The sequence below is a fragment of the Eupeodes corollae genome, chromosome 2, assembly GCF_945859685.1.
Source record: "Eupeodes corollae chromosome 2, idEupCoro1.1, whole genome shotgun sequence".
NCBI lineage: Eukaryota > Metazoa > Arthropoda > Insecta > Diptera > Syrphidae > Eupeodes > Eupeodes corollae.
Window position 1 is genome coordinate 118,721,747 of NC_079148.1, and position 11,511 is coordinate 118,733,257.

Sequence of the window (11,511 nt, forward strand, 5' to 3'; positions counted from 1 at the left end):
AGAGTTCATCCTCCAAGTCTGTGCATGGTTCTTCGTTTGCGATGTCTAGTTCGTCAATTTTGTTTAAGTTTGTAGTATGTTGGCCCCACGAGTAGGTCGGAAAAAAAGAGGTCAGCCAAGGCAGAGCCGATATACCGGGGTAAGGCAGAAAATAAGACGGACCCTGCCAAGGCATCCGAATGAGCTCGTTAGCGACTGGTTTGCCCCCCAGCCTTTCATTCTATGGCACGGATTATGTAAAACGCTCACACCACCACTGACCCCGTATCTATGGTCAAATTGCATTGCTAAGGCTTGCTTCTATTAAGGAGTAGGAAACTTCACTAATTCAACCTGACCTTTGATGATGCCCATCTTGACAACGTGCAAGACAACTGTGGTGATCATTACCGCCCGGCACCCACTAGGAAGGTTTGAAACGAGGATTTTTGCCGATTTAAACTGTAGTAATTTAAATTGGTTAACTCAAAATATCTCATGAACCAATAACGCTACCGACATTAATTTATTTCATATTGTAATGTGTTATTCATTTTGCATCTGTCAAACTAAGTTGTTGAACAATTTTCTAACTTCCCATAGAAAGTTGTTGTAATAAGTCCGATTTGTCAAATTGAAAATTTTGACATTTCACGACGTTTTAAGGTCCCTAGAGTCGAAATAAAAAAAAGTGCATGCATACGTACGTACGTTCGCGACGTTTTTTCGTCGTCCATACCTCAAGAGCCAGGAAGATCTCGACTTCAAATAAATTTTGTTATACAGATAATAAAGCAGAAAGATCCAGAAAGGATTCTCAAAAAAATTGCGTGTTTTTTTTTACCATACTTACTTACTTAAGGTGGCGCTACAGTCCTGTGTGAACTAGGGCCTCACCCAACAAACTTCTCCATCTAGCTCGGTCCCTAGCTAGATGTCTCCAGTTTCGCGCTCAAGTTGGGTGAGGTCACCTTCCACTTGTGCACGCCACCTGGTCCGCGGTCTTCCTCTACTGCGCTGTCCTGTGGGTGCGGATTCGAAGACTTTTCGGGCCGGAGCATTATTTTCCATGCGCTCTACGTGACCCAGCCATCTTAGTCGTTGGACTCCATGCGCTCTACGTGACCCAGCCATCTTAGTCGTTGGACTCTTCTTGCTAAGTCTACGTCGCTGTACAGCCCGTACAGTTCGTCGTTCCATCTTCTCCTCCACTCCCCTTCGATGCATACGGGACCGTAAATCACACGAAGAACTTTTCTCTCGAACCGACCCAAGGTGCTTTCATCCGCTTTTGTCATGGTCCATGCTTCTGCACCGTATAGCAGGACGGGGATGATAAGGGTCTTATATAGCAACACTTTGGTCCCTCGAGAGAGGACATTAAAACTCAATTGCTTTCTTAGTCCAAAGAAACAGCGGTTAGCAAGAGTTATTCTGCGTTTGATCTCAGCGCTGGTGTTGTTTTCTGCGTTTACAGCGGAGCCTAGGTAGACGAAGTCCTTGACTACCAAAACGTCGGTGTTGTATGTCCTTTCTAGACGACAGCATGTACTTTGTTTTGCCCTCATTAACCGTTAAACCCATTTTTGCCGCCTCTGCCTCAATACTTACAAAAGCCCCATTGACATCACGCTGAGATCTTCCGATTATGTTAATGTCATCACCATATTCTAGTAATTGGACAGACTTTTGAAAGATAGTGCCTCTAGTGTTGACGTGTGAGCTCTGCATTATTCTTTCAAGCACGATGTTAAAAAAACCGCATGACAGCGCATCACCTCGTCTAAAACCTTTTTTGACATCAAAAGGTTCTGTTAAGTTGTTTCCAACCTTTATGGAGCAGCGTGAATTCTCCATGGTCATCCTGCACAAACGGACGAGTTTAGCAGGGATGCCAAAACTAGACATGGCTCTATACAGCTCGTCCCTGTAGATGCTGTCATATGCGGCCTTGAAATCGATGAAAAGATGGTGGGTGTCGATTTGGTACTCTTGAGTTTTTTCCAGGATCTGCCATAATGTGAATATTTGATCAACTGTGGACTTTCCTGGTCTAAAACCAAACTGATAAGGACCTATCAGTTTGTTGACGATGGGCTTTAGACGTTCACATATTACGGCAGAGAAGATTTTATAGGCGATGTTAAGTAGAATTATTCCTCTTTAGTTGGTGCAGTTTAGAGGGTCTCCTTTTTTCAGGATCGGGCAAACAATACTGAGGTTCCATTCATCGGGCATGTTTTCTTCCGACCATATCTTACAGATAAGTTGGTGCATGCTCCTAACCAACTCATCTCCATCTGCTTTAAAGAGCTCGGCATTCAAGCCATCTGCTCCAGCGGCTTTATTAGACTTCAACTTAGATATGGCAATCTTTACTTCGTCTAAGTCGGGAGGACGGGATTGTTGGCTTTCGTCGTCTATTTTGAATGGATCATCCTGCCTGACAGCGGAATTCAGCTCTTCGTCGCCGTTATACAGTCTGCAGAAGTGGTCCTTCCATATCCTCAGCATTGACTGCGGTTCCACTATGATGTTTCCACTTTCGTCTTTGCAGCCTTCGGTTCTAGGTTTATGTACCTGTGAATTTCGTTTCACCTGTTCATAAAACTTTCGAACCTCATTCTTGCTTTTATACCTCTCAACATCTTCGACCGCACGCTTCTCATGCCCTCTCTTTTTCCTTCTGAAAAGTCGGCGTTCCTCTCGCCTCTTCTGCTCATAGAGCTCATGAGCAGCTCTCGTCCTTTTATGCAGCTCCACTTTGCGTGCCTGTTGTTTGGCTGCATTTGCCTGCCGACATTTCTCATCAACCAGGGGTTCCTTGTTGGTGGCTGTTTGGAACCCAGCACATCAGAGGCGGCTTCTCTGATTGCATCTTGGCAATGTTGCCACTGGTTTTCGATACATTGTGTTGGCGGCAGAGAACTTCGAGAGAGGTTACTTGTCACTCGGTCGGAAAAGGATTTGGCGATCTCTGGCGATTGTAGCCGTTCGACGTTGTATCTTCTCCCAGCACCTCCCTGTTTTGCCTTGGGTCTGGAATTCCGAAGTGCTACCCTGGCTACAACGAGGTAAGGTAGTGGTCCGAGTCGATGTTAGCTCCTCGGAAAGTTCGTACATCCATAATGCTGGAAGCGTGTCTGGCGTCGATCGCAATATGGTCAATCTGGTTGACGGTAGATTGATCTGGAGAAGTCCAAGTTCCTTTGTGGATGTTGAGGTGTGGAAAACGCGTACTGGCTACCATGACGTTTCACCCCGCAGCAAAATCTATGAGCCTGAATCCATAGTCGGAAGTGTTGTCGTGCAGGCTGTTCTTCCCGATTATTCCACCAAAGATGTCTTCCCTTCCTAGCTTGGCATTAAAATCACCCAGGACTATTTTAATATCGTAGCTAGGGCACTGCTCATATGTTTTGTCTAAGAGCTCGAAGAACATATCTTTGGTGTTGTCGTCTTTCTCTTCTGTGGGGACGTGCGCGCATATCATGCTAATGTTGCCGAATTTAGCCTTGATGCGTATGGTCATAAGGCACTCACTGATGCACCTATAGCTCAAGACTTCTTGCCTAAGTCTGGCTCCAATGACGAAGCCGCATCCAAATAAGCGCTGTTGGTTTTGGTGGTAGCAGTCACCATCGTATATATCGCAGTTTTTAATTTTTTTTAGCCCGGACCATCCCATCGTATTTTCTAGATGGCGGTGATATCCGCTTTATAGCGGTCTATAGCCTCCGCTAATTCTTCGCCCGCACGTGGTCTGTTAAGGGACCTAACATTCCACGTGCATATCCGAAGTTCGTTGTCCTTAATTCGTTTGCGTTGGTTGTCAACAGTAAATCCGTCCGTATCCGAGGCTTGTTGGTGCTTCGCAACTTTGAAAGCTTTTACGTGGCCAGGAAGTCACCCCGACGCTCAACCCCCAACCTGGAGGGCCAGATCATAAGTATAACTCCAAGGATGGGGAGCCGGATAAATCCGCTCCTTACAGGCCTGGGCTCCGAATATGTCGAAAAAGCCCTATAAGGTGTTCACTAAGTAGTTCAACCTTACTGGAACTGTAGACCCCACCGTTGATTCCATCTCGGGGATTCCTCCGCTGCCGTCTGGATAAGGAGAGGTGCCTTAGTGGAAACACCTCTCCCCACCTCTCTCGTTTGCTGCCCCCAACAACTTTCCACTGGGGTTTGAACCCAATCTACAGTTGAGGTACTAGGCAACCGATGTTCACCACGTGGAGGTGAGAGTAGGAGTTGATAGACAGAGGTTGGTTTTGAGAAAAACCTGTGGACGCTTGTGTCCTCTTGAATGCACATGTCTACCATTTGAACATCCATTTTTTACCATAACAGTTTAAAAAAATGGTGACAATTTTGGTTAACCCTAAATATCTTACGAATTAAATTAAATTCTATATAATATATTGTAATGTGATACCAAACAAATATATTTTTGAAAAAATCCAATTAACGTTTTTTTTTATAAATCAAATAAACTGAAAAAAAATTTGTCACCTCGAAAATTTTACGAATACAAAATGATTTTATCACCAACACAATTTTGTGCAAAGAAAATGACGTTTTTAACATCTGGTAAAATTTTGAGAAAAATCGAATTGGCAGTTTTTTTATAAAAAATAAAAAACTAAAAAAACATGAATTTCGACTCAAGTATCTTTTTCAAAATTCGAGATCATGGCTTCCAACTTATTTTAACTTATAAAAAATATTGTATTAAACATTCTTGAAAAATGTTGACAAAAATCAAATTTACAGCTTTTTAAAAAAAAAATAATAACCTAAACAAAAAAATGAACAAAAGTTGGTAAAAATAGATTTTCTACTCAAATCTATCTTTTCAAAACTTTGAGATATGGGCTCTAAACTACTTTTATCTTTTAAAAAATATTGTTATCAACGTTCAGTAAAATTTTAAGAAAAATCTAATCAACAGGTTTTTTACAACAAATAAAAACCTAACAAAAAACAATGCTAAAACTTGGTAAAAATTTACTTTCGACTCAAATAGCTTTTCAAAAATTAAAAATATTGTCTTCAACCTTTTTTTATTTTACAGAAAATATTGTTTACGATATTCAGTAGCTTTTTTTATAAAAATCCAACAATCAGTTTTTTTTAGAATAAAATAAAATCTTCAAAAAATAGTACGCAAATTTGGTAAAAATTGATGTTCGGTTCATCATATGTCTCAATTTAATTTCATTCATCCAATTTGTAAAAATGTAAGAAATGCTTCTTAAATTGGTGAACATTTGTTTTCGACTAAAAATCTATTTAACAAAACTAGATTTTCAAACTAAACTATTTCCTTATATAAAAAATATTGTTGTTAATTTTAGAATTTTTAAAAATAATTCAACTCACAACTTTTTTAACCCAACACGAAAACCTACAAACTTTTAAGCAAGACAATTCTATAGACGGGATGGGAAGTTATCAGTGTGGGTTGCATCCCAGCCTCTTTTTTTCTTCAATTAGTCTGATATTTACGAAAATAGATCGCTTAACTAACGCACAACGCATACAAACTGTTAAAACCTACAACAAAAATGGTGATTCTGCCACAGTCACATATCATGCTTTAAGAATAGATTATGCAAGCAATTGCCAAAATTGTGAAGGAATTTTAAAAGACTGAAATGTAAGGCCTGTGCCTTATGATTTCGCTCGTACTACTGAAAATATCAGTGCTGTAAGTAAAAGTGTTGCCGAAGACCCATATGTGTCGATTCCTCATCATTGTAAGGAATTAGGACTGTCTTACTCTTACGTTACATGACGTATTTCGCATTTGGATCTACACCTAGATCCGTATAAATTCCAGCTAACACAACAACTGAAGCCAGCTAACTAAAGGGTGATTTTTTTGAGGTTAGGATTTTCATGCATTGGTATTTGACAGATCACGCGGGATTTCAGACATGGTGTCAAAGAGAAAGATGCTCAGTATGCTTTGACATTTCATCATGAATAGACTTACTAACGAGCAACGTTTGCAAATCATTGAATTTTATTACCAAAATCAGTGTTCGGTTCGAAATGTGTTTCGCGCTTTACGTCCGATTTATGGTCTACATAATCGACCAAGTGAGCAAACAATTAATGCGATTGTGACCAAGTTTCGCACTCAGTTTACTTTATTGGACATTAAACCAACCACACGAATGCGTACAGTGCGCACAGAAGAGAATATTGCGTCTGTTTCTGAGAGTGTTGCTGAAGACCGTGAAATGTCGATTCGTCGCCGTTCGCAGCAATTGGGTTTGTGTTATTCGACCACATGGAAAATTTTACGCAAAGATCTTGGTGTAAAACCGTATAAAATACAGCTCGTGCAAGAACTGAAGCCGAACGATCTGCCACAACGTCAAATTTTCAGTGAATGGGCCCTAGAAAAGTTGGCAGAAAATCCGCTTTTTTATCGACAAATTTTGTTCAGCGATGAGGCTCATTTCTGGTTGAATGGCTACGTAAATAAGCAAAATTGCCGCATTTGGAGTGAAGAGCAACCAGAATCCGTTCAAGAACTGCCCATGCATCCCGAAAAATGCACTGTTTGGTGTGGTTTGTACGCTGGTGGAATCATTGGACCGTATTTTTTCAAAGATGCTGTTGGACGCAACGTTACGGTGAATGGCGATCGCTATCGTTCAATGCTAACAAACTTTTTGTTGCCAAAAATGGAAGAACTGAACTTGGTTGACATGTGGTTTCAACAAGATGGCGCTACATGCCACACAGCTCGCGATTCTATGGCCAGGCCATTTTGAGGGAAAACTTCGGAGAACAATTCATCTCAAGGAATGGACCGGTAAGTTGGCCACCAAGATCATGCGATTTGACGCCTTTAGACTATTTTTTGTGGGGCTACGTCAAGTCTAAAGTCTACACAAATAAGCCAGCAACTATTCCAGCTTTGGAAGACAACATTTCCGAAGAAATTCGGGCTATTCCGGCCGAAATGCTCGAAAAAGTTACCCAAAATTGGACTTTCCGAATGGACCACCTAAGACACAGCCGCGGTCAACATTCAATTGAAATTATCTTTAAAGAGTAAATGTCGTAGACCAATCTAACGTTTCAAATAAAGAATCGATGAGATTTTGCAAATTGTATGCGTTTTTTTTTTTTTTTAAAGTTCTCAAGCTCTTAAAAAATCTCCGTTTATTTGCAACGTCGTCGTAGATACGTCGAATGGGTTCTTGAACAACAGGAGGTGGACGGCAATTTTTCGAACTAAATTTTCTTGGGCGACCAAGCAAATTTCTTACTCGATGGGTATATTAATAAATAAATTGTCGTATTTTGGGTTCTGAGACTCGTTGAGTAATTGAAGAGAGGCCATTACATCCCCAAAAAGTCACTGTTTGGTGCGCTCTTTGGTAAAGAGAGACCCCACCTTAATTCTTCGAAACGAGGATGGAACGACTGTTACGGTCAATTCCGAGCGTTATGGTCATATGATAGCCGACTTTTTTTTACCTGCTTTTGAAGATTCCGACTTGGAGAATATGTGGTTTCAATAAGAAGGTGACATATGCCACACAAATCAAGTGAATATTGAAAGAGACATTTCCTGCCCACGTAATTTCTCGTCGTGGCGATATCAACTGGAATTCAAGATCATGCAATTTGACACCGTTGGACTTTTTTTGTGGGGCTAAGTGAAACCAACATTTGTCAAGTTAAAGCTGAGATACCGCCCAATATGTGTCAATAAGTGGAAAATTACTTTAAAAGATCCAATACTTGCAACACCTCGCGTGGTGGTCATTTAAATGATGTAGTGTTTACACATAATTTCCACGTTTAAACTTTATAATAAAAAGGAAATATCACGTACAAAAACATTTGATATGTTGTGTTTTATTTACGTTTACTTTTAAAACCACAAAATGGATATATCCTGTTATTCCATTTGTAAGTTGTTAATTGGTTTAAGATAACAAAGTCTTGCACCCACAACGACAATAAGTTTAAGGAACCGAGAACTTTTGAATATATGATTAAACATTTTCTTTTATTTCGAAATTAATTTATGCGGAAGTTTCTAATAACCAACTTTGATCCCACTTATTTGAATGCAATACAAATTGTTTGAAAATATTTGTCGGTCTGTTAAATTTATAATAATACGTTATGATGTGCGAAAAAAACAACAATTAAATTAAATATCTGCAAAATTAATTGCATTTCCCTTCATTATGATGTTATTCTACGGTCTACGGAGAAGAAGCAAGAACAGATTATGATACCTACCTACTCTAACATTGAAGGTTATTGTTTTCATTTTGTACAAAAAATATTATTATTATGAATGATGACTACGATTAAATGACATAAAACGCAATAAGTAAATGGTTTGTTTAATTTTTGAAACAAAATCCATCATTTTCAAGGATGATTTGAATGCATACATTATTACGTTTAGTCGTGATGTCAAAACTAACCTAAACGGAATAGATTTTTGCATGCATACTTTTCAAGGTTATGATTTTTTCACTTAAGTTTAACATTGAAAAATTTCGTTGAAAATTTTGTGTTCTATGAATATAAAAATGTTGCCAAAATCTATTTATAATATTTAATATTTTAGCCCAAAAATCGGACAAGTTGAAACGAAACCCCTTAATTATACGAATATGTTTAAAAACATACCGAATTAAATGATTTCTTTATCTATAATTGAAAATCTTTACTTATCTTGTGTAATCTGAAATTTAGAAAAAAATGCAAAACATTGACATTGAAAACCTTAGATTTAGGCCTTTAATATTCTCTCCTTTTATTTTTGCTTAAAACCAACAAGACACCAATTAATCTTCAGCTTAAATACCTTATAAGCTTGTGAAAAAAATTTAACATAAATAATTAACAAATCTATATAAAATTCTAATTGGTATACTTTTCAACTTTAACAATAAGTCGTTGAAAGTATCTCATATCATATCATAAATCCGTTGAAAAATGAAAATACCCAAGGTTAAAAAATGATGAAAATTTCCCGACCAAAAGCATATATTTCTCAAACTGGAATTCAAAACCATTGTGATGCTTGAATTCATGATAAACACTAACAATAGGCCCATAGATATTATTTCCAAATGCAAATGAGTTTTTTTTATCCCTGCTATTATTAAAGTTTTTGTAAAGTTAATTCATTCATCCATTCAAGCGAATTGCGTTGAACGTTTGGTTGATGCATGAATGCGTTAATTATTCACAATCAACAAGATAACTCGAGCCACTTGGTGAGTGTCTTGAGAAAATAAGTTTTAAGTTTAATGATGTTGTCATGGATGGTCCAAAAAGTTTGGTTTTATTTGATTTATTTATTAAAATTTCAATTTTTGTCAATTGACTCTCTCGTCAAGTTAGCTTATTATTTACTAGCCAAAGAATTTATAATAAAGGAAGTACAGCTGGTTTTACTATTACCTCAACCCTGGTAATATCACATTTAAGAGGCTTACAACGAGAACATTAGACGAAATCAGAATAAGAAGTAGAAGCTTCATGAATGTGGAAACAATAATTGATGGATGACGAAACTTGAATCACTGCTATTTATCAATAATTTAATATTGTAAGAAGATCCTCAAGAGGCTTCCGAACGAGACGCTCATATTACAATAATATTAATTGTGGTTTGAAGTTGAAGAACGAATCTTAGAACTTTTATCCATGATTTGGTAGAGGTTTTGTGGTCAAATGAACATTGTGGAAAAATACAAGATCTTTAAAATCATTCAAAATCATTTCCTCCCTGGAAGACTGAACCTCGTTTGAAATCTGGTGATTTTGAATGAAGGTTTCTCAAGCCTAATCAAGTCCAATGTAACTATCTATTCGTTGATGAAAGATTTATGATTTACAATGTGAAAATTGCTGAGGCACACATGAGCTTTATACATCCTATGCCTACGTCTTTTCTCAAATGCCTTTCTATGTTGTTGGGAATTAAAAAGTTGCTACCGCCTGTCACTATGTCAGTGTTGTTGTCACATTGTTGACGAAGTTAATAAAATATAAAATGTTTTTATTTTTTGTTCACATATAGCTAAGGCTTATGCAAGAAAAATTATCAAACAATGTAATAAGCGAGTCTATATAATGTTTGCCTTAAAGCCTGTTGTTTGGATATCTTAATTTAAGATCTAGGTTTATTTCCCGTTTGATTAAAATTTATGCTCATGCCATGTCATATACATAAGTCATAAAAAGTAACTAACTACGTTTTCATTTGGGGTTAATTTTATTGCAATTCCGTCTATAGGTAGAGGTATTTTTTTGTGTTTTATTTTAACTTGTTTTTTTTTTTTACTTCTTTTTATGTGAATTATTATAATTGAATATTATTTTTATGCGTAGAGAATGTTTTGATCTATACAAACAAATATAATTATGCTCTAACATTTTAATTCGCTTTACGTAAAACTTTGTCAAAAAAAAACAATTTTTTAATTTTTTTTATTCTTAAAGTCTACTTATTAAAAAGGTTTTTACGAAAACACAATTACTCTGTAACTCCTTAAAAAGCATATCTAACAAATTTGACGATTTTGAAAAACACTGGTTTTGGTTATGAATAACTAACCTTTTTTAAAATGCATGTAAATCATCATAAATACTTTGTATCGAATTTTTCTTGAGCATGGTCAGTTTTGAAAACAGGGTTTTTTAAAATTGACATTCATTCATAAGGACTCGATGCAAAATATTTTTTGATGAGAGAGAGCAATGTTTAGAGATGGTTTTTAACATGTTCAGATGTCAAAAAAGTTGCATACAATTATTTTGGAGGTAAAATAATTATTTGTTCTTGAAATATACGGGGGTACAAATATTTTTAATTTTTTATTTTGATTTCTAAAAAAAACCATACATTTTTTTTTCGAAACTTAACCTGTTTGATATCACGTCATATTATGCAAGGTTGTCCATTTTACGGTTACAAATGTAAATTCAAATAAAACACATTCAAAAAATTTGCCTAATATTTCTTTTTCATTATAAAGTTTGAAGGTTGAAATTATGTATAAAACACTACATCATTTAAATTACCACCACGAGAATTGTTGTTTTTTCGAGGTGATTTTCGACCACTTTTTGACACATATTGGGTTGTGTGTCAGCCAGACTTGACGAATGTTGGTTTTTAGGTGCTCAAGAGTTAAGGGTTTATATGCATAGACACTGTCTTTTTCGTAGCCCCACAAAAAACAGTCCAGCAGTGTCAAAAAGTATAATTTTGATGACCAGTTGATATCGCCACGACCGAAGACGAGAAATTAATCGGCTAAGAAATGTCTCTTGCTATAGAGCAATATTTGCTCGAGCTATTGAAACCACATATTCTCCAAGTCGTATTCTTCAATAGCAGGCAAGAAACGGCCGGCGGCTATCGTACGCTCCTAATTGATGGTAATACTCGTTCTATTGTCGTTTTCGAAGAAGTAAGGTCAAATAACATACCTCCGGACCAAAGAGCGCACCAATCTCTTTAATT